This window comes from Epinephelus lanceolatus, chromosome 4 (assembly GCF_041903045.1).
Source record: "Epinephelus lanceolatus isolate andai-2023 chromosome 4, ASM4190304v1, whole genome shotgun sequence".
Lineage (NCBI taxonomy): Eukaryota > Metazoa > Chordata > Actinopteri > Perciformes > Serranidae > Epinephelus > Epinephelus lanceolatus.
This window is the reverse complement of record NC_135737.1, coordinates 25,346,934-25,371,139: the sequence shown is the minus strand read 5'-3', so window position 1 is coordinate 25,371,139 and position 24,206 is coordinate 25,346,934. Positions and strand designations below refer to the sequence as shown.

Below are 24,206 nucleotides of genomic sequence, written 5' to 3'. Positions count from 1 at the left end.
ATATGTAGTGCTAAGATAGAGCTTTATATACCCCTGGGTGGTTTTATCTCACCAAATGAATCACATTTTACAAAGTGTTAATATGCTTTGCACATAAAATCTTCATCTCAAAGGTAGTAACCACAGTACAGCAATGAAATGAAGTGTAGTAGAAATATAAAATAGCTTAAATGGGAATACTTAAGTAGAGGACAAGTAGGTCAAAACTGTACTTGAGTGCAGCACTTGAGTAAATGTTCCTAGGTCAATCCCACCGCTGTGGAAAGTGTGTGTATGTTTCGATAGTTGCCCTAAGCCTTAAAAAAAGCAGAAATGATTCACTGCCTGAACAAGCCGAGGCTGCAGTTGGGTGCTGATTCAAAGAAACCTCGACCTGCAGCCATGCAGAGAGAGAGAGGCCGTTAGATCAGTGTGGTGAGGAAGGACATCCAAAAAAACTCCTGTTCAATTTAATGAACACACTCTTGGAGCAGGTGTGGTGCTTTATGGAGCTCTTCTTATACTCTGTACCGCAGCATGCAGGTTAATCCTAGATAGACGGGGGCAGGTCGTAGCATTTACAGTCAATGTGACAAAATCTGAATATTTATTAAAATTCACAGCCTTATCTATTGGTACAGTCCAACATTCTGCAGTACACAAGCAGAGGACTCGGGCACAAGCTGGACGTCTTCAAATGATGACTTTGAGCTTACAGAGATATCACACTCTGGAGAGATAACAGAGGACAGGTGTTTTTTCTTCTGCCTTTCTTTTTTCTGATGCATTCGTTCATCTTATAGACCAGCGATGAATAATTCAGACCGACACTTTCCCTTACAACTCTCTGTCTCCATCCATCCATTCCTCCTTCTGTGTAACGCACCAGTGCCTGCCATGCAAATCGCTTCACCATGTGCATTGTGGGTAAGGTTTCTCCTAAAGGGCTACATGGATGTGTAGTCACGTCTTTGCTGCGAGAGCGTATTCTGCCAGAGGGGGGATGAGTGGGAGGAGAGGAAGCTGAGGGAGGGAGATACAGATACTGTAGGAGAGCAGGTGATGGGCACTGGAGGTAAGTGAGGGATTTGGAGGCAGGTTGAGGGCAGGAGGTCGCCGACAATGCTACTGCTAGCTGGAGGCAAAAAGAGGCGACACACCAGAAGGAGAGAAGATGAAAGGTAGCAGTGAAGGTGCAAAATGTTAGGGGAGAGAAAATTGGTGGTGCGGAAAACACTGAGTCAGGGATTTGCTTCAAGTGGAGGTACATCCAAGTATATCTGTATGCAGTGGACGAGGAGATGAGGTGAGCAGACTGATTGTACAGAGAGAGAAAAGGGGTATAAAGGATAATTATGTGGGACGGATGTAAAGAAAAAGGGCAAAGAAAGGTAAAGGAGAAATGCAACTGTGGCAGCTGTGGTGGAGTAACGATTTGTGGGACTCCTGGAGGTTTCAGTCAGATTTCCAGATATGTGATGGAGAACAAAGAGGTCAGAGGGAGGCGGAAAAAACTGGAGATGAGATAAAAGAGAGAGCACAAAAGAAAAGAGAGGTGATAAGATAAGAAAAAGAATATAGACAGGGAAGTGGAAGAACACCCACACACACAGTTCGAAGTCATGGAGCTAATGAGATGTGCCGGGTTCATTAAGGCCGGCAGATAGCAGGTAGCCCACAGATGGACCAGCTGGAGTCATTAAGCTTCGGCTTAAAATTCTCACCTGCAGTAATGTTTAGTATTCATGGTTTACATTTTTATACTGCGAGATCCTGCAGTCGATTATAGTCACATTAGATGTATACAGAGTTTATGAAGTATTCAGATACTTTACTCAAGTATACCTTATTAAAAATAGAAGTACTTGTTCGGCAGTAAAATGGCCCCTGTGCATATACATGTATATCATTAATGATGATGTAACAATGTGTAAGCAGTATTTTACTGTTGTATTTTATTCAAGTTGGAGCTCATTTTATCACTGTATTTAATGTCAGTTATTTAATCCCTCCCCTGGCTCATGAGATAAATCTGAGAGGTTGTGAGATTATTAATGAGGAAAGGGAAAAAAACTTAAATCTGCTCAAGAACTTTGTATTAAATTTTAGTACTTTAATCTTTATAATTTTACCTCTTTGGGTGTCAAACAATTATCAAATAAAACAACAGGGAATGTTTAGAGGAAAAATATCTCTTCTAACTACTATTAACTACTATTATAGGCTTCAGTATAAGTGTATGCTATATTTACAACACTTTCACTGCTTCACTTTGCCATCAGACAGCTGTTTCTGACGGGGAACTGAAGCTGTTATCTCAAAGCCACCAGACTCCACTGACAAACCAGCAATTTTAGGACATGTAAGTTGCTGGTCTACTGCTGCCTCCATCAGTTAGTGTGTAAGTTTAAGTGGAGAACATTTTCCAAATGTGGCCTACACTTAAACTGATACTGATTTCTTTTAGGTGGCTAACATACATCTTGCTGCAGCCCCTGTCCACAGCAGTACATTGTTCAGCTTCCATGCTGGTAGATTTGGTTTATCAAAGACGCTAGCAAAGCAACACAGTATATAAAATAAGCACAGCAGAAACGTCAAATGGGTCAGACCTCTGTCTTTAACTATATATCTTTAAACGTTACAGTTTCGGCTGATTCTGATTGGTTACAGCATTCTATGGTCTGTTATTTCTGAGGAACAGACCGCTGGTATGGACACAGTTCTCAAGTCAATTCAAGTCAAAATTTATTTATATAGCACATTTAAAAACAACCTCGGTTGACCAAAGTGCTGTACAGTTCATCCAAAGAGTGAATGAATAGCAAAAACTACAAAAAATTATCAATAAGATCAACAATAGGTTTAGACAATAAAACATCAACACTAGAGTACCGGTAAAATACAAATAAAAGCTGTAAAAGACATGTCTGTCTCAACTAGAGGTGAAAGCAAGCAAAAAGAGGTAGGTTTTTAAAAGAGATTTAAAGTGTTCTGATCATACATGCTTTGAGGAGGCAATAAAATCTTTTCAAATCCATATTTTATGTCACATGATTGATTTCTTTAGTAAATAGCGTTGTAATAAGTGGGACAGTGTACTACTCTGCTTCACGTTGGGGTCTTAGATCACGTGTCAGGGTTTATTTCACAGTAATTACCTGCTCACTGTACATTATCTATGGTCTGACTGACTGCTACAATTCTGATTGGCTGCAGGGTGTCCCTTAAAATAATATAATGGACACCTGTTGAGCAGTTTCGGTGAAACAGATTGTTCATTGTTCTAATTTAATGTACTAGCTACATAATACTAGTATCAGCCTGTATCTAATATGAGTAACTTAGCAACCAGGACGCTGTCAAAGCCTCCGTTTACAATTATTTTCCACCACTGGAAAAACATCACAGGATGGAGAGAGTAACACACAAGGTACAAGAAGTGCACTGGCCCTCTAAACTTACTGATACTTCACGTCCCATTCGCCATTCAACTCGCTACCTCAGGCTGCAGCTGACAGCAACATAGGCTACTGTTTGTTTGTGAAAATCTTGATTTGATTTGGAGACAATGACATGGCTGGAAAGTTAGCTGGTCTTATTGTTAAACATACTGTCAAATAAGATTTATTGTCTGTCCACTGTACGCAACATTGACTCTAAATCTTGCTGGCATAACAGCTTTCTGGTTCATAGCTGAGCCAAAGGTTTCTATGAGCTGAGCGGACTTGAAATATCTCCTGTTTCAGGTCTTATCTAAGGTCATTCCTATTTACTGGAGCAGTGAACAATGAGATGAGGGGCTAAAGAGGTCTGGTAAACACTTCTTTCTAACTTCACACTTCAGCCTTTAATTTTCATTTTCAAACTTATAGTTTTCAACTCGACATGTTGATTTTTGAGGTCAGACTGGTTGTGATGAGCTGTCCACTACAACAAAATGCACACACAACATTACCTCACTGTTGGCTCGCTAGCAAACCTCTTAGCCTTCCCTCCCTCTTCCCTCACCCTATATGCACCTCTCCCTCCTCCAGCCCGCACCTCCTGCCAACTGTTACAGCAGGTTAAGACCTGTGGGAAGTCCAGCGCCTTTTTCTTTTCTTTTGTTCTCTCCTATTCCTTCCCCCTCACCGCCTCACCTCCTCACTGACATGTGCACATGGCCAGGTGAGTTATGATACTGTCATTGATACAGGAAGGGTGTATCTGCAGTAAGCCCCGTTGCCAAGGTTGGGGGTCCTGTGCGGCAGCCAGGAGGGGTCAAACTAACCATGGTTACCAAATTAAAATCACAACAACCACTGATAAGACTCGGAATATGTGTGTAAAAAGATTAAGAGAATCACCCACAATAAACCCTTCGTGACAACCTCTCCAAAACACACACGCACACACATACACACAATCTCATGGACATCATAGCAATTTGTTTTGCAATCACAAAGTCCGTGACGTCAGAGACCTGTTGTCATTACAGGCCGGGTGAAAGCAAAGCGGACACGCACAGAGGGGGAAATAAAACAGTAAACATCTCAAAGAAGGAGCAGATAAGATCACGTCCAACGATGAAGTGATATTTTTACCTCGTTCAGACTCAAACAACATCTCGGTGTTATGTTTGCCATATGTGGAGATAATAGCCAAAGTGATGACAGCGGGGAAATGACATAATGGGAAAGGTGTGTGTGTCTGTGAACTGAATGTGTGTGTGTTTGTGTGTGTGTGGGGTGATTATTGTAGAGGAGATGGAGGATTAGCCCGGCAGAGGACAGTAGATCTTTTCAAAACAGTGATAAGAAACATATTAAAAATGTATTATTGTGTCTTCTTTCACAGTTCAAAGTTAAAAGAAGAAAAGAAACACCAATTTGTGACTTGATGCTGTCAAATCAAAACAAGAAACCTTTTAACATCGAGGATGAATGCATCTGTTTATTCATACAGTGTACAATGTCAAAAATCTCCACTTGTTCATAGTTGTTCTCCAGCCAGCCTCAGCTGTACGTTGAACATACTAGAGCATGCTAAATGCTATGCTTATTAATGTTTCTAATGATGCTATATCCGATCACTTCTGACTTTTGTTGACATGCTCACAAAAACTGGAATGAGCCTATGAAATGGAGCAGCAAAACTGTCAATTCATTTTATCCTCTGGAAGATGCTGAAAATATCTCGCCCAGCACTTGAAATGTAGATTGACTGCATTTTAATCAACATCATAGATCATAGATAAACATGATGCAGTGTCATTTTGGCTGGCCTACATGCTAGAAAATTTTCTGTGAGCTGGTGCCCTTTTTTAATTTTATTTTTTTGCTCCTGCACTCGGACAGCCTGAGTCCGCCAGTCTGTCAACACCTAGCCTGCCAATGGACCTTTTTCACAGCAGACATTTTGACTTGTCTTAGTAGAAAAAGCACAGGTGACATTGATAACATTGAGTTCCATTCAATGTCCCATTAAGCTAGTAATAGTTAGCCAACATAGACAATACCAGGGTCTACCCTTATTGGAACGCAGCTGTCATTAGTGAATACACCTGTGCTGCTCCTACTCTGACATGTCAAAATGTCTGCTGTGAAAAATGTCTATACTTATTAATGGTATACTATGCAGGATTGATGGTTACTGTTTGTGTACACGCCTGCCAGGGAAAGTGAATGTAAACCTGACCCCAGATTCTCTTTCGTTTGGTGTTTCGCCTTCCTATATTTTTGTTTTTTGCGGTGCTGTGTAGCTGACATACCTGCTGCTTATGGTCTGGAACTTAGTCAGTACCTTTTTATAAAGTCTTGACATCAACTGAGCACTGTGCTTGTACACATTCATAAATGTCCCAAGCACAGTAAATAAGAAGAAATAAAGACAATACAGGCAGAGGGCAGAGTCTCTGCAGATAAATTACAAAACCACACACCTCAAGTGGATCATAAGTGACAAAACCGCTCCTGCTACACTGACAGGTGAATCACAGCGAGACAGACCTCTTCATATACTTAAGATTTGACTGACATGTTTGCTAGATGACTATCATTTTCCTTTCCCTCTACATCCATTTTGTACATTAAATGTCATTTTACTCTCTGAATAATTCTTACCAACCTGAATCATGAAAGCTCTGCCACCACTGGAGCACTCTTACTTCTTTATTGTTCCCAAATGAATGTGATTTATAGACCATTTCCACATTTTTGATTCGTCGCAGCAGGAAAGGCACAGGTGGTGGAACTAATAACATCACTGATGTGCTCTGTTCAAGCAATTAATGCAATGCATTAAGAATTATGGAATTAGTTACACCTGTGTTAAACAAAAGCAAAAGTCTGCTCTGGGAAAGGTCTAAATCAACTTCAGATTCATTCACTAAAACAAGCAGGAAGTGCAGACTGATTCTGGAGTGCATTTTGAGCTGCATCTTGGTTTGTTTAATTATTGAATGGGGAAATAAATAGTCTGGTGAACTTCCTGTTTAAACACGTCACAGCCCCTTAAAAAGCTGTTTACAGTTCTATGTAATACTGTGTGAGACATATCACAATTTCAGTGTTTTTATAACATACATGAATCTGTAAACAAAATATCAGACACATGTAGTGTTGTACTACTCAAGATCTGTCTTGGTCTGGGAAACAGCCTCAAGACCAGTTTTTAAAGGTCTCGGTTTCATCTCGGACTTGACCATGTTTGTCCTCAGTCTTGTCTCAGTTGGACAAAGCAGACTTGGAATACTTAGACCTGCAGGGGTATCACTAAATGTGCAAAAAAAAAAAGGAATGTTGAATGAAGGTTGTTAAGTTCATTTCAGCTCTTTAGTGTTTGTTTGTATTTCTTTGCTTATAGAAAATAAAGGAAAATTCCCACACATAAAATTCACCGCTGAAATGCCTTTTGAATATTCTATCACAACATTTCTCATGGTACACACACACACATATCTACAGATGGTAATAAACGAGGTGAGTGAAGAGGTAGCTTCATACCTTTTTTGTGGGTGTTTTTATGACAATGAGGATCTTCTAAATCAATTTTGAGGAGTGCCTTTAGTTTGAATGTTCCTTGTTTAATCGTAGTGTGTCATGTACTATGCAACTCAGACTGGTCTGGTCTTGATCTTGACTTAGTCTCAACCCCTGAAAGTCTTGGTCTTGATACACTCTGGTCTTGCTCATCAATTGGTCTCGGTCAAAGTGGTCTTAGCTACAATGCTGGTTGTATGTTCTAGTTTTGCGTATAGAAGAACACACATAGCTGAACATTCATCCAATGAATTCTTTTCTGTTTATCTAATCTGTTTCCTCTCAGAAAGCTCCTGTACAGAAACAACTAATTTTCAGTCAGATCTCATTATGATTGTTGCCAGTCATGACATGTGCAGATGGTCTGAGCCTGGCATGGCCGCAGAGAACAGGAGTTAAAAAAAAAACAAAAAAAAAAAAACTGAGACATCAAACATCAGAGCAAGAGACTGAGTCCTGATGATAAATCGTCCCTTCCCTCCCCTCAGGCCTTCGGCTGTCTGGTTGTCTGGCCCTGTCCCTTCACCTGCAGCCTCACGTCAGTCTAACAGCAGCAAAGCTCAGGATTAGAACAAACTATGCTAATTCAAACCACTGGACAGACATTTGTGACGGCATGTCAAATTCTATTTAATGAAGAAAATCAACCTCCATCCTCCAAACTGCCTCTGTCGCTGCTCCAGTTTCTCAGCCTGACCCCTTACTCTCCCTCCCTCCTCCCCATCAGTGCCCCTCTCTCCCCCGCCTCCCTGTGCCATCCCTCCCTCCCTCCATCTCTCCCTCTCCCTCTCTCAGACATGGGCAGGGTAGGATATCCCGACAAAGCCAGGCTGTACAAACACAGCTCTACGACAGGAAGAACTCCCAGCCCTGAGAGAGGAATTTCCCCTCAGAGCTCACACACTAATGCATACACACTTGCACACGCACAACCACACACATGCAATTCAGAGGCACACTAGCATCCAATATTACCCCGGTAGATTGCTAATCTTTATTTTTCCATATACAATGCTTTCATTCAGCCCTGAAAATATTAGTCTACTTTCCACAATGGAGATCGCAGCAGACTAAATGTGTCATTTATCATTTTAGACAACAGGATTTGGTGCTTTAATCATTTAACAATAGCTGCCAGAGAAAGAGGCCCGAAACTGCCTGGGTAACATTTTATTTTATGGGTCTGTAGTTTTCCTGCTTCTAGAAAGAACTTTATGATTTGGTACAAAGTATACAGAAAATACAGACAATCTTCTGTTGGTTCAGTTACTTGTGTTGAGTGCAGCATGATTATGATTAGCTGTTGATTTTCAGAAGAAACTCAAAGGTGCAGATCACCCCTAAATCAAAAATACACTTTTTTCCTCTTATCTGAAGTGCTGTTTATCAGTCTAGATTTCTTTTGTGAGATTTGCAGAGTGTTGGAGATATTGACCATAGAGATGTCTGCCCTCTCTTAACCCTTTGAATCCTGACAGCAAATTGGCTTGATTTCTTTTAAAAACATGGGGAGAAGGCAACAAACAGTGAAAGACGAAATGACCCAAAAAATTGTTAAGAAATTAGTAAAAAGAGAAAAATAAAAACAAGAAAATTAGTAAAAAGAAGAAAAAAAGAAAGTTAAAAAAATTAACAAACAAGGTAATGACCTGGAAAGGGTGTTTAAAAATTCAAATAATTCTGTAACATAATTTAAAAATGCAATAACAATAGTTTATATATATATATATATATATATATATATATATATATATATATATAGTTTTTCCCAATTTTTTTCCACAATTATTTAAAAAATATATATTTATCGATTTTATTTTGCAATTTATGGGACATTTCTCACCAAGTTTCTCATTGCCTTCTTTTCCATGTTCTTGAAAGATATCAATGTGCTCAGGGTTCAAAGGTTTAAATATAATGGAACTAGATGTCATTCGGCTTGTGGTGCTCAGTGCATACTCAAGATAATCCGCAGACCTTGCTGTGAGCAGTTTCATGTAGGAACTATTTTCTTTCTACCAAACAACACCCGCACACCGTATTACCACGCAGAGAGGCTTGTGCTCGTGACAGCACAAGCTGTACACATTAATGGCATCCTCCTTGGCAAAGCTAATACGTTAGCTAGCTCAGTGGTGCTAGGTGAGCTAGCAGGAGGTGAATAAGTGGGTGTAGCTCTGTAAAAAGAAAATAATTCCTACACGAAACTGCTCACAACAAGGTCATGATCCCTGGAAAAGAGACATTGCTGTTGACACCACAAGCCAAGTGCCATCTAGTGTCATTATATTCAAGAGAAGGCCGACATCTCTACGGCAGATGTCTCCAACACTCGGAGACTCACGCCAAAACAATCTACAATGATAAATAGCATGACAGGCAAGAGGAAAAATAAGTATTTTTGATTCTGGGGTGAACTGTATCTTAAAAATCTATTTGTATTATAATAAAAAAGCCACACGCTTCTTTCATCTCACAGGTTTGAACTCATACGCATCAAGTAAAGCCTGCATACAGTAATTAAACAAATGCACTTAAGCCCTTAGGCACATACAAAACATCAGTGCAGTCAGACAGTACAATAAAAATCTTACGCACACACACATATACAGGAGACTAATGGACTACTAAACATTCACTGTGTAGATGACAGAGAAAATTAAATTAACAGCAAATGTTTGACACAACTTTTAATATTCATAATCTGCAGCTGGACATTTGTTGTTTTCATGCACCTGCCAACTCTCACCCTTTGCATCAGAAAGCTGAAGTAATTACAGACTTGCACATTTACAAACAAAGGACAACTCGCATGGACACACACACACACACACACACACAAACATGCAAACGGTTGTCATAGCAGCAGCTGTGCCCAAGCCCGATTGGATGGCTGACACCTCACCTGCACTGCAAATTAGTAGTGGAGGTAACCACAGTAACAATGCCATTACTATTCCAGTGTCAAAGCTCATACAGTAAATATGGGGGTATACAGAACCATATTGTTTCATGTTATTTATATCTGAGAGCAAAGATAAAAAAAAAGGTAAGACTATAATGTGTTTCAGATTGATTTCCACTCTCCTGAAGAACAAAATAAAATGTTGTCCGTACATCGCGGCTCCCCACAGACCCATAATTAAAGCAGCCTCGTGTCAAACATGATTATTGTGTTATTAATTGATTCTAGGCTTAAAATAACAAAGCAAAAAAATCAATCTCTTTCGATCAAGGAGTGTCCGGTGCACAGGAGAGCGAGAGAGACGTGACGTCAGGGTGGCTAATTTGTGAATTTTCAAAAGTCTCTGTGGATATTAACCAATGCCAACCACATCCCTGCCCTCAGGTGGAGAAAACACACACACACACACACACACACACACACACACACAGCACGAGATGTGGTATTAGACCCCCGGTGTGCAGCCGTCCACCCCACCCTGCTCCCATGACCCCTTCCCTATAATTAGGGAAGGGGTCATGGGACCCCTCGTCATCTCGTCATCTCCTGTGTTTTTCTTTCATTCTAGACATAATTAGTAGTCGCCTTTATCTTCCCCTCTTCACCCTTACTCACTTTCCATTCACCCATCACCACTGGTAACATTTCCATCTTCATCATCGATTCATCTTCCTTCAAACTTTCTGCACCAGTGGTGGAAGACGTTCTCAGATTATTTACTTAAGAATATGAGAGTTTAAAAATCTTCCATTACATGTCCTGCATTCAAAATCCTAAAGAAGTAAAAGTGAAGAGAGCAAAATATACCTTAAGTATTAAACATATTAAGTACTGTTTTTTGCAGTAAAATGTCCCCTTTGACTGACATATCATTATATATGACATAATTAGATTTTTAATACTGATGCATCAATGTGTAAGCATTATTTTATTATTATAAGTGGTTACTTTAACTACTTTACTTAAAATTAGGTGGTTTAGTCCCATTGTTTTCAATCCAGGGCCCCTTCAGGGGGTCACAGGACATATTTGTGGGATCATGACATAGTTTTGAGTTGTAAAGAATAAAAAAAAAGTTCTGCTGTAGTATTGTTTTCTACTTTTCTTTCTTTCTTTGTTAAATATTAAATAATTTGACATCTTCTGGTCTTGAACTGTAATTTTAAGTGAAATTGCTTGTTCCCTGACCTTAACGGTGGTTATTACTTAGTGCTTTAGATTTTATATTTTTCTAATTCTGATATATATACATATATATATTTGTATTTATCTTTATTCTATATGTATTCTTTTGCCATTCAGCTTGCTTTTCTATCTGTGCTATTTGAGCTGCTGTAACGTGAATTTCCTCGGTGTGGGAAGAAAAAAGTTTTGTCTTATCTTATCTTATTATTGTAACCATGACAATACAGATCCCCTAACATTAACAAAATACGTAGGTGAAACCTAACCAAACCTTGACCAGAGCGCTGTCACATTATAGAACTGATTTCATATATATGTATATATATATATATATATATATATATATATATATATATGAAAACGTATTCAGAAAATCATGTTTTTCAATCTTAATCTGTAAAGTAATCAGCCCCTTCAGGATGTTGCAATGTTGTGATCGCAGCACATAACGCAAATTCAACCAATCCCTGTGAGTTTTGCGTGATCTTATAATTTTGTCCAATCACAGCAATTTTTCTGCATTTGACCAGTTGTGGTAGTTTCCCACGAGTTTCATCAATCACTGCAGTCCCCTCAAACAATGTCACTTGACTCACTTCCTTGTTTCTGGTTATGAAGATGCAGACATGCACACAAATATAACACATCTATCAACCAGAATAACTGCTTAAGACTGTGCAGGGCAAGTCCCTGATGTTCTGCACGACAGCAGGGGTATACTGTTGTAATGGGACACCAACAACATCAATTAACAAACACTTCTCTGCCCCCAGAAATGCCAGAAGAATGGCTGAGAAGTGTTTTCAGTAGATGAGACAAATTATCAAGACAGAAACTGTCGCATCAGATCTATTGCTTGAAGAATCAAGGTGAGTTAGACTAAAGGTGCATGGGTAGTGATAACGTTAGTGTAGTATAGTTCTTTCTGCAACAACCCCAAAAACAGCCCATAAAGATTATGTAGTGCACTAAAAGGTGCAATATTTCCCTCTGAAATGTATCCGCATGTAATGGAAATACTTGTGTAAAGTACCTAAAACTGTACTTGAATAAATGTACTTAGTTGTTTTCCCCCACTGTCTGTCTCTCTCTACGTCCTCGCTCTCTCTCTGTCTGTCCGACAGTCACATTCCTGCAGAGTTAATTGACTTAAACTGAACTATGCGGCTGCTTCAAAAGCTGTGGAACAACAGAGGCCTCTTGACATGACGTGCCCTCATCCTCCATGTCGCCCTGCCCCATCTCCATCCTGTTCTCCCAGCCATCTCTCCCCTCCTTTACCTCCTGCTGCTTATGACTGTCTCAGTAGGGTGAGTAAGCCGTTATGACACACGCACCTCCGTCTACATCTGCACCCCCACCCAAAACACCTGTGCCCCACACTGAGATCATCCGCTGACCACCCAACTCTCACTTCCTTCTTCTTCACTCCCCTACACAGCGCTTACATCAACTTTACCCTTTTGTTCATTAATCTCAACTCTTTGTACCAACTTCCACCCCTCCCTCTAATCACCCATCGCAACCCAGACCGGCTGCCCTCATCCCCTCCTAACCCCCCCTCCTCCTCCTCGTCTCCGACTTCCGCAGGAAATTACCTTGTCTGGATGCTTCACATCCACAGCTGCACTTACAGGGAGAGAAGTCAGGGAGTGGTGTGTGTCTGCAAAATAATGTGTTAACAGTGTGTGTGTGTGTGTGTGTGTGCTCAGATTTCTTAAGTCTTGACACACAAATCTCCCCAAGTAAATAGAAAAATGAGTAAAGTGACCAGTGGGTCAAGGGAGGAACCTATATTTAAGGGATCTCATACAATCCAGCAAATTTCACATTTCTGGAAACATCTCCAGCTCAGGCACTGCCTCCTTGTGGCCCTGAAATCCAAACCTACAATGGCCGACACAAAAGGTCAAATTTCCATTTGGAGAGACATGCTAAAGCTTTAGCAATGACAGAAATGTGCTGCAAATTAAAAGATGTGCTGCAGAAAGTCAAAACAAATACATAAACAGCAAACCCTGCCAATACAGACACAATGCAAAGTCAAGTAAAGCAGCTTGATATTTGTCCCGAGAGAGAGAGAGACGACCAGATCAGAAAGTGTTTGTTTTTGATACGTATTCTTTTTTGCACTTGGCCTTTGTCTTTATATGTTATGGAAGAACAACAGATTTATGTAGCCCCCATAGGTCTGGTGGACTTCCATTGCGGTGACTGGATGGACAGCATTTTTTCTACTACATTTGTTTTTTTTACTTTAAATTATTTCTGTATTTGCCGCATGTTTGCTGATTTTTTTTGTTTGTTTGTTTTTGTTAATTTGCAGCATGTTTCCATTGTATTTATTTTGGATTTTCGTATGTTTTTTTTAATTGTAATTGCTTCTGAAGCTGCAGCACATTTTAGCTGATAGAAATGTTTTGGATCGTCATAACGTGTTTACCCGTGCTGGCCACTGTACAAACCTTACTATAACCAACACATTCTCTCTCCCAACTTGACAAATACTGACGCTTGGTCAATGGTAGTGGCTCTACACGTCAAACTATAACACTCTAGGTACCCCTCCAGCATGCAGTCTCTCATGTAGGTTTGGATTAAAATAAGTATGCTTGTTACAGCCATATTGTAACATCACGTCACATATGTCATATTCATACATGACTAGCGTGGTATGCTACACATACTAGTGCACTACATTGTTATCTGAATAACAGGATAGACTTTTGGTTTCACATGGGACATAAACAGCGGGCTCCTGGGTGAAAGTCTGGAGTTTGTTTGACCTATCCACCTCCCCTCCCAGCTGCCGTATGCAGACTGTCTCGCTCTTTATTCTATGTTAGTTGCTCAGAGTGTCAAAAAATGCTGCCACCCAGAGCATCTCATTGCGCCGCTAAAGGCATTTCACCCCGCTGACACCATGGATGAGGAGATATTAATTATGGAGGTGCACCGCGACGTCTTCCAGCGGAGCTGCACCGCTGCGCACAGCAAACGCAGCCAGTGGGTGTTGACGGACGGTGGAGCACTCAGCAGATAACCAGTGCCAGACGCCAAGGGGAACTGACCAAATGTCAGTATTTGATGAGTTGGGAGTGACACTGGGTTGCTACAACACTTCTGCTATAAGAAATGTGGTGGTCAGTATCCCACGACAACTCCCCTAAACTTAGGTGGGAGAAAGATAGTCAGAAAAATACTGAAGAACAATAGTGGAATGAAAGTTACGTGCATGCAAACACCACCCAGTTTAGATGGATGTATGGATGGATGGATGGCTGGCTGGCTGGCTGGCTGGCTGGATGGCTGGCTGGCTGGCTGGCTGGATGGCTGGCTGGCTGGCTGGCTGGCTGGATGGCTGGCTGGCTGGCTGGCTGGCTGGCTGGGTGGATGGCTGGATGTATTATTTACATAAAGTCAGCAACATATAGAGGATTAAATGGCTTTCCTGTTATGACGGGTGGAGTGAAGTGGGAATCATAAACCCATCAGACGGACGGAAACAAGAGCGCAGGATTATAATGTGATAATGAGACACACTATGTAAGTTAAGTATACAGTAAGTGAGGACAATGTGTATCTCAGTGGACGGGAATGACAGACCAGAGCTGGAGAAGCATCGTGGGACTGGGTTGGGATCATTACTGAGGACTCTGGTCAGAATATGTTTCACAATGTGATGGCTCAAAAAATGTTTGTGGTTGCTCCCGTCAAGCTTCGGGCAACACAAGACGCCGCGGAGAGAAGAGGGAGGATTTATGACAGCTTTACTGTATCTCTGCCTGCTCTGTGTAATCCACCGGGACGTGATGTGGCTGAACATCACTGGAGGGCAGTGACACTGAGAACAAAAGGTTTACAATGAGAGAGACAGACAGTGTTGGAGGGTGTGTGTGGGAGACAGTCGAGGAAGGAGGGTAAGGAGATATGACAGAAGAGAAAGAGATCGATGGCACAGACAGTCAACTATTTGCTGTGATTACACCTGGGTACAAACGATTGTACACCTGCGATCTGCATTCAATGACACACAATGACATCCACAGACTGTAATTTCACTGCGATCATGTAAATCAAGCTTCCTTTGCTTCTTTTCTCTCCTAATAAAGAGACTCCTACCCTCAATCCAATTTGCACACAAATGAAATCATTAAAACACACTTCCCTTGAGACGTTTACCCCCGAGTTATTAACTTATCTCTAAAAAACACAAGCTCCACATCCCGATGGAATTAACCTCCGTTGTGTTTTTTGTGTGTGTTGGCTGATGAATTTGTGATCTGTGTTTGGGTGAGTCACAAAGTGTGTGTGTGTGTCTATGTGCAAGCCTGCAGGGTTGTGTGTACAAACGATGTGCACAACAGTATCAGCGTACATGCAGGTATGCAAGGCTGCATAGGAGAGTCAATTAGGGGACAAAAGAGAGGAGAGGAACAAACGACAGCAGGAGAAAGAGTGAAAGAGAGACTCGGGAGAGAAAGAAAGCTCCAACTATTCTCCTCTCCTTTCGTTTCTCTTCACTGACTTCCCCCTGTTCGGCTCCCACACAGCAGGAATGCACAGGTTACAACCACATGTGTGTGTCAGAGTGTGTGTGTGTGTGTGTCCTTGCCTATATGATGGAATAGAGTCTCCTCTGATCTGTTTCAGTGATTAGAAGTTACTCAATCCAGTATTTAAATGTGCAGTCAGAGATTTTAATCCACTACACTTTGTGTCAAATTCAGTGAACATCTCCTCACAGCCTGCCCGCTGTCTGTTCTGTATGTGTGCTGAAAAGAAAATCTGATGTTCATACAAAGCCCTGGCTCTGTAAATCAGAAACAAACAACTCTGTCATGCCGTGCTCGAGCACAGGACAGGGGAAAAGCCTTGGATATATTAAGAAAGGCAAAGGGAGCAAGAGGGACAGTAAACCTGGCTCATGCTATCATGCTGAACTCCACAGGGAATATCTTTCTCCAGAATCACTGACTCCACCTTGAAGTGAAATTCAGAGGTACTCGAGTATTTTCATTTTATGCTACTTCATACTTCTACATCACTTAATTTCAGTGAGGGATATTAAATAAAAGTTTGACACTTTGGGAAATACACTTATTTGCTTTGTTGCCTAGAGTTAGATGATAAGATTGACACCACTCTCATGTGTGTATGCTAAATATTAAGCTACAGCCAGCAGACAGCCCCCTTTACACTCCTGTTCAAGGTGGGAAGGTGGCACAGCCTCACCATTCTTTATAAACGGTACGTTCGTGTAAGGAGGGGGGGGGGGTAGAGTTGTCTTGCCTTTAAAGTGGGAGTGAAGGCCATAACAGTGCAGAACCAATGAGTGTATAGAAGGGACAGTTGGCAGGATGGGACCATGAATGGGACAGGTGTGACGTTATGAAAACGTGTTATGTTTGCAATCCAACACTGGGAGATTTAAAAGTAGCTGGCAGTTGTTAGCAGCTAACTCAAAGAAGAACAGCAGCCAAAAATGTCTGCAAAATGGGGAGACAATAAGGTCCAGGAGCTCCTTAGCAACCGAGTAGAGGACGAGATCAACCGCCCGCCATGTAACAGGGATGATAAGTGATGTTATTGCCATGTTATGCCAAAGTTATTGTTTAAAAAGCTTTGCCAATGTGTACCTTATAGATCAAACCAGACATTGTTGTGTTACACATCACACCCGTCGTGCTTCTTTTGCTTCCAAGACGCCAGCATGCTATCTAAAATCACGCTGGCATGGATGTAGTGGCCCTATTGGCAATCTCTGGCTTAGCATAAAGGCTGGAACCAGGGGAGCCCAGGTCTGTTCAAAGGTAACAAAATCCTTCAACTTGCATACCTAAAGCTCACTAACTTACACATTAGCTCTGAGTGTGTGCACTCGGGGGCTATTGTCATAGTCCAGATGTTAATGAATTGTTTGTAGTTTCACCAAAGAGACATTTTACCCTCTGAACATCTCAGATGGTTTAATTCAAATCACTGTTTGAGGCCTAATTAAGAAAAAATATTAAAAATTTTTTTAATACAAACAGCAAAGACGAAAAAATGAATATAAATCTTAATCTTCTCAGGCCCCCTCAGATTTATCTTTTGACACTCTGGACTGAACCACTGAACCATGTAAAGTAATTAAAAATCGCTCCACCTCAACCGCCTACAGAAATAAAATACTACATATATATGCACTGATGCATGAGTATCAACTATCTCATAATATATAACAATATATCAGCCACAGAGGCAAGTTTAAGTTTGATACTGTAAGTGTATCATCCTGATGATACTTCTGTGCTTTTACTTGAAATATGATATTGTTTTATATTGTTGTATTGTTGCTTTTACTGAAATTAAGGCTCTGGGCACTTCCTCCACCATTGTTTACTTTTAATGAGGTCACTTCAGCTTTTCTACATAATAAAAAAGGAAGATAAAGGCAGTAGAATAACAGTAGAGCAGACAGAGACTGATGGGAGGCTCACAGCAGCTAGACCTGAACATATTTGCATGACGGCCGCACTTTGCATGTTGAACCCGGAGCTCTGCGAAGAGAGGCTGACTGAAAGAATTTCACTGAGGAGGAAGTGCTTTGTTAACCTAAATGCAAGTGCAGATAGCTTCTACGAAATTACAAGGAAAAAAAAAAATTCATTCACTCCTCCTGCTGCAGAGCCACGCACTGCTTGATTTAGATTTTATGTGTCGAGGTTTTCAGTTATCTGCCTCTAACACATCTGCCAATACGAGTCAGAGGAATGTAAATTGTGGTGTTCAAAGCTTCAACAAACGACACTTGAAGAAACCCAACAACAATACGCCTTTTCAGAAACAATGTCACGATTATTGTGGATACTCTGCAGACCTCGCTCTGAACAATTATCTTCACTTATCTATTGCTATATTGTATTTCTTTGGTAAAACAGTTAAATGCTTCCAGTGAAAACTGACCACTTTTTCTTGAAAAGCCACTATTTGTGGAGTTTAATTTGAGTTTAATATTATGGGTTGCAGCTTTTATTTTAAGTTGTCTTTGTTGCATTATTGTCTTCACTGACTCATTGTCAGTATAGACAGACACAGACAGACACAGACATGCGAAAAATCCCAGCCAGTGATGGAAAAGTACATTTACTCAAGTATTTCAAGGTATTTATAATGTCACTTGTTTTTTTGTTTGTTTGTTGTTATAAATTACCGAGATATGGAGTATTCCTATCTATCTATCTATCTATCTATCTATCTATCTATCTATATCCATGCATCTCCAGCTGATCACTTGTGTTCAGATTTTGTTTCTGCCCCGTGCAGAGTTATTATGTCCACACTTCTGCTAGCTGCACTGCAGCATGCTTGCTACTCATGTTAGCAGTTGTGTCAACACAGCTGGCGATATCGCTGTCAGCAGAATTCAACATGTTTCCATAAGGCAAAACAATGGATGGTCATACAGTTATAGAGCATTAGCACAGTGTCCCCAAAACAGCTACCCCATTTTGCACCGATGACGTTGTCCTTGTCAGAGATATCAGGACAGCGTTAGTGTTTATACTACAAAAGATATGTGGTCAAATGCATCCCTGACCATCTCCCCAAGTGGTTTGAGTAATCACATCACAATGTGTATATAGCTCTATCCACCTGTGATCAGATCACTTGAGACGTGTGTTAATACCAGGTGTTAAGCCCGGTTTTTTGTTCCACTGTGAAATGTTGTGGATGGTCCCTATTTTTGGTCACCCCTCTTTTGGGGTACCTAGCACACAGATCTGGTACTAAAAGGTGGAGCTGTGAAAGTATATGTTTTTGTTGATTTGTAACAAGGTAGGAACTATAAACAATTTTGTCTGTGGCATAACTAAAAACAGTATGGTTAGAAGACAATAATTTGCTTACACGCTATAAATATTAGAACTGTGAATAAAATATGAGGAATAGTCAGAAGGTCTCCATTTTGATGTTGAAAGTAAAGAGGGAGTGGTTAAGCAAGAGGTGAATGACACAGGCATAGCTACTCTCTGACTTGCTAAAAAGGCATCATCCCCACAGGCCCCGCTCTCCCTAAACTGGAGACGTTTACAGTTAACTGTAGTAACACACTTACTTGGCCACCAGGACAGAACCTATTATTATGTAGCACTAACACAAACATTTCAGAAAAAAGAATCTGAGTATTCTGGCTCCCATTCCTCTTTGAGTATGGATACTAAACATCAGAGCAAAATGAGATGTCTATGGACTGTGTTTCTCTTCCTCCTGCTCTGAATGTGCTTCCTGGATTAGCATTTTGCTCAGTTTGTGATAATAAAACATATATCAAAGTCATATCTATGCAAACGTACATGATACATTAAACAGGAGTGACAAGAGACAAGGCAATGTGAGTCTTTCCCAGGAACAGTCAGCTATGGCCTCTGGCAGCGAACCTGACCATGAATGAGCTTTAACACTTGACATAAGGATTATAAACGGTGGGGACTTCACTCCATTCACTTCACATTAACAGTATTTCTATAGCACCTGTCATACTGTCATTTGTCACAGGTCGTTTTCACAAAAGAGTAGACCTTAACCAGACCCTGATGAAATACTTCTGGGTGACAAAGGTCAGGAAACATCAGATTCAGTTCCCACAATGTCTGGTAAGCAGCAGCATTATGGTGTATCTATACATATAGAGGAATAAGCACCACCTGATCTTTACTTCTGGGTACCAGCCAGCTTTGCCGTCTCTTTAGCTTTTCATTCATCCTCCTGATCCATTCACTGACTTGTTCCCACTTACATCAGACAGACAGATTCATCAGGGACAAACTCTCTGTGGGCAATTCGCTCTGTTTCCCATCGTCATCCAAACAGATTCAACAGTGAAACCACCAACAGAGAGACAGCTTAAAGAAATGACCTCGCATTTATGAAGTCTTTGAACTTTTCCCATCTCAGCAGAGGCGCCGCAGCTAAAACATCCCAGACCGCTGAGTGTCTGCAATTCTAACACTGGGGTCAAAATGAAGCCACGTCCCTAAGACAATCCACAAGATTAGTGATGACCAGGAGGCAAAGCAAAAATCTGGACAAGGAAAGCAGCAGAGACATGATGAAATATCCTCTGTCATTCTAGTTTTCATATGAATCCATTGACAGCATGATTTACCTGCATTTAAGTGCGGAGCTCGAGCTGAGCACAAAGACACCCACCAGCACCCACAAAGCTTAATTAACACGATGTATCTTTTTGTTTATTCTGTGCACAAACAGAAATCTAAAGATGACAATATGTGGTTTAGAGGCAGTGACAAAAACACCCTCCCAAGCATGTCTTCCCTGACACAAAGGCCTAACTCCCAACCCGATCACCACAAAAAAATGTTGACATTGGACGTTTCTGCAAACCACAGATATGTTACATGTGCACATTTTTATGTACCGTACACCTTAAAACTTCACATTTCAGAAACACTGTGGATAATGTGCAGCACAGTCACTCGGGTTAGCTGCGGTGGGGGCCTTAGTGTTTCAGTTGCGGCACTGTTTGAGTCTGTACTGTGGCCCCTTACTGCATGGTGTCCCATTCTAATCTAATAAGGGCCAAAAAAGTCTAAAAATTCATCTTAAAAAAGGTAGAGATCTGGTGTAAAATGCCCCATTTGGAGAGTGCAATAATGGCTGGAAAAGCAGCGGTGTCGCAATAAAAAACAACTACTTTTTGGGCCTGTTTTGTAGTGCCACAAAATACCCACATTTAGCGCCTAATAAGCTGCTGCGAATAAAGCAGTGACTTACTGAATAAACCGTTTTTTGTTTTTATTTTTTCGGTTGGTCTCAAACGATGGTCTACAGCCTGGCAGGCACCTTGGCTAGGTGACACATCATCCACCATCCTCTTCACCTCCCGCTGACATAGATGGCTCATATACTACTGTAAAACTTCAATTAGTAGCCCGGGCTATTATTTGCTTAAAGCACTGAAGCTTATATTTGGGACAGGCGTCTATATTGGAGAGGCCTTAAATTCTTTTTACGCAAAACTGTTGCTTAGCAAAGATGGGAAAAGACAATCAGATTGTTTATTTGAAATAGTATGAATAATACTTGAATAAAAAATAGCCTAGCTCTGACAGACGGCATCAGAGAGAGGGAGTGTTATGGCACTTTTTACAGTGCTTGCCTTGAGGATAACGGCACCCAACATGCCAACCCAACACCACTTTATCCTGTCAAAACAATATTGACAACTTGGATTCATTTTTATGAAAAACCCCTTTGATTCTTTTGATCAGTGGAACCTTACGGACTAACAGAGTATAAATAACTTGCCAGGTAATCGAGGAATTAATCAGATTCAGAGGAAGGGAGTCGCCATTTCTTTTATCGTCATGCCAGTAAATCTAAATGAATTACGGTCTTCCCTGGTGCTCATGGTTTTCGTAAAATGAAAGTTTACAAACAATGATATGATATGTACAAAGTTTTTAAATGTAACGTATCTGTGGTTTGGAGAAACGTTCAATGCCAACATTTTTTTCTGGCGACTGGGTTGGGAGCTCGGCCTATGTGTCAGGGAAGACATGACTTCATGAATTGTTCCAAATTGTTTTTACATGTGTTTTTTATGGATCAAACAGACAAAGTAGCCCAAAACATGTTAGTTTGTGTGGCCAATGTTTAAACCTTGGACAGAGCTACGTAAGCTTTTTCTTAGCTGCAGGCTGTAGCTTCATACTAGATGCACAGACATGAGAGTGGTGCCAATCTTCTCATACAACATCTAACATGTCTAACAAGAAGTAGTCGTGATGGAGAGGAAGAAAAATGAGTGTGGCTTAATTTCACGAAGACAGATGACAACAGCCTGTAAAATTATAAAGCAAGTGAGGACGGAAACACCAGCAATATGCTGAAACATCTTTCTCCACAACATGGGCCTAAAGACCAGGAATGGCATGTATTTGACTCTCTACACATGAGTGCCACTGCTTTCCAACCAATTAGCACATCCATAACTGAGGGTAAATATCCTGAATATCCTAAATATCACATGCATGCCTTTTCTCTACTCAGTTTCATCACTGTGTTCAGATGCTGAAAAACCTTTCTGGGGCTACTGTTTTCCCCACACAGAAAATTGATCAGGAGTTAATAAGGGAATCGATAAAGAGTCGGATCAATAAGCAGACTCGATAATGGCATTGGTGTCAACAAAATCTTACCAATTCCCAGCTCTATACATTTCTAATTTTCAAAATAAAGTGCTTCTACATGCACAAATTAGTACCATTATCTGTCATTAGTACAACGCTCCTTTGCTCCTCCTGTCCTTCCCCTGTTGTCTTAGACAAGGTCCTGGATCTTTTGTTTGGTATTTAATCCTATTTTATCTGTACTAGATGTCACGGAAACTTGGATAAAATCAGTCGTTTAAAAAAAGTGAGACATCAGCAGACGGCCGGAGCTTTAACCAGAGCAATCACTGCACAGACTTACAGGGATGAAACCCCCTCCCTGCAATCTTGATAACATTATACGCAAAACAAACACAACACAACAAATTACAACTTTGTTCGCATTCATAAGCAAACACAGAAACACACACATTCGACAGCACACATCTCCCCGAGGAGATTAGCGGGAAAAAGAAAGAAAGACCAAGCGAGGGAGGGCAAGGGACAGAGAGAGCTCACCTTTCCTCATAATGACTACGCTCACCTGTTCATCCCCTCACCTGGGGCAGGGGGATCACTCTCCCACTCTCCCTCCCTCCCCCTCCTCCACCTCCCAGAGATGGCCAGATAAAGCGAGCCTTTCAGCCCCAAATGCACTGACGTTGCCACTGTGTGTCCCAGCTCCCTCCCTCTCTCCCTGCAGCCCAGCCCTGAAACTGATCCAGGTAGGCTTTCTGACGGAGAACTTTCTCACACTCCTGTACCTGCCAATCACACACCTCCCCAACACACAGGAAGAAAAAGTGTGACACACACACGCATTACATACACAGCACACACAGAAGCGCACACAAAAGCAAACTGTACACAGATAAGGGAAGATAATTGGCTCTGGGACAGAGAGTCTCACAGGTAAATGGGCTGATACTAATCAAGAAGAAACCTAAGCCAACTGCATGTTACATTCTTGTGAGTGTGTGCTCAGGTCAGCGTGGATACATAAGGTGTGTGTGTGTCACGCTGGAGCTTCACCTGGGTTTTGTGTCATATTAGAAACATTATTATAACATGAAATTAATCAAATTACAGCCATAAGGTCTTTTGTTGCCATTTCTGTTATCCTTTCATTATGAGACAGACGGCAGCCATGCTGAGAGCGATCAAAGGCTAAAAGAAAGGAAGAAAAGACCGCAGGAGGAAAAACGAAGAAACCTCTGCAATCCCTTGAAAAATCGTGGCTCACTCCTTGGTGTCCTTGCCAAGCCGCTCTTAAAGGGATTTTCTCTAACTCTGGTTTTATTGATAAACACACATTAATTGCTGAAATAAAGACTCAAGGAAAGACACGACTAATGTGTGATGATGGAGGGATGGACTGATGGATTTTTAGACTTTAAGAGCTCTGCTTTAAGAGTATATTTGTTACTGCTTCTCACTTTCCTGACCTTGTGGGTATTTCAGGGCTCAAAGAAACCCCAAGGCGTGTGAAATGATGGGATACACATATTAGGGTCGCACCTTATTTTGATGATGAGCCAGTAATCCGTGCATAGCCCACCTATTTTGGAAGGCTGTGATCATGTGACCAATGCACTGATGGGAGTAAAGAATAAAGCAGGAAGAGGTCCCACAGGGAAGAAGGTTGGGGCCATGAATGGATCATAAAGACATTCCCCCGTGACCTTCCAAAGGAGACCGGTGTTCGGAACCAGACTTTGAGTGGACTTTGAGTCATTTTAAGGTACATCGTCACCATGTTTCTTTTCCTGAACCTAATTACAGTAACTTTACTCTCCTAAACCTAACTTCTGAAAGTGTGTAACTTTACGTTGAGTACGTAAGCCATTCATGGGGCGCCAATTCGTAGGATATCATATGAACCATTTAGTGTCCATT

At 41.1% G+C, this 24,206-nt stretch overlaps 1 protein-coding gene across 1 annotated transcript in view; it reads right to left on the bottom strand.

The window, feature by feature from the left end:
* The window catches only part of LOC117259348 (uncharacterized), a 65,540-nt gene that overhangs the window by 30,395 nt on the left and 10,939 nt on the right, over positions 1–24,206 (bottom strand). The window lies entirely within an intron of this gene.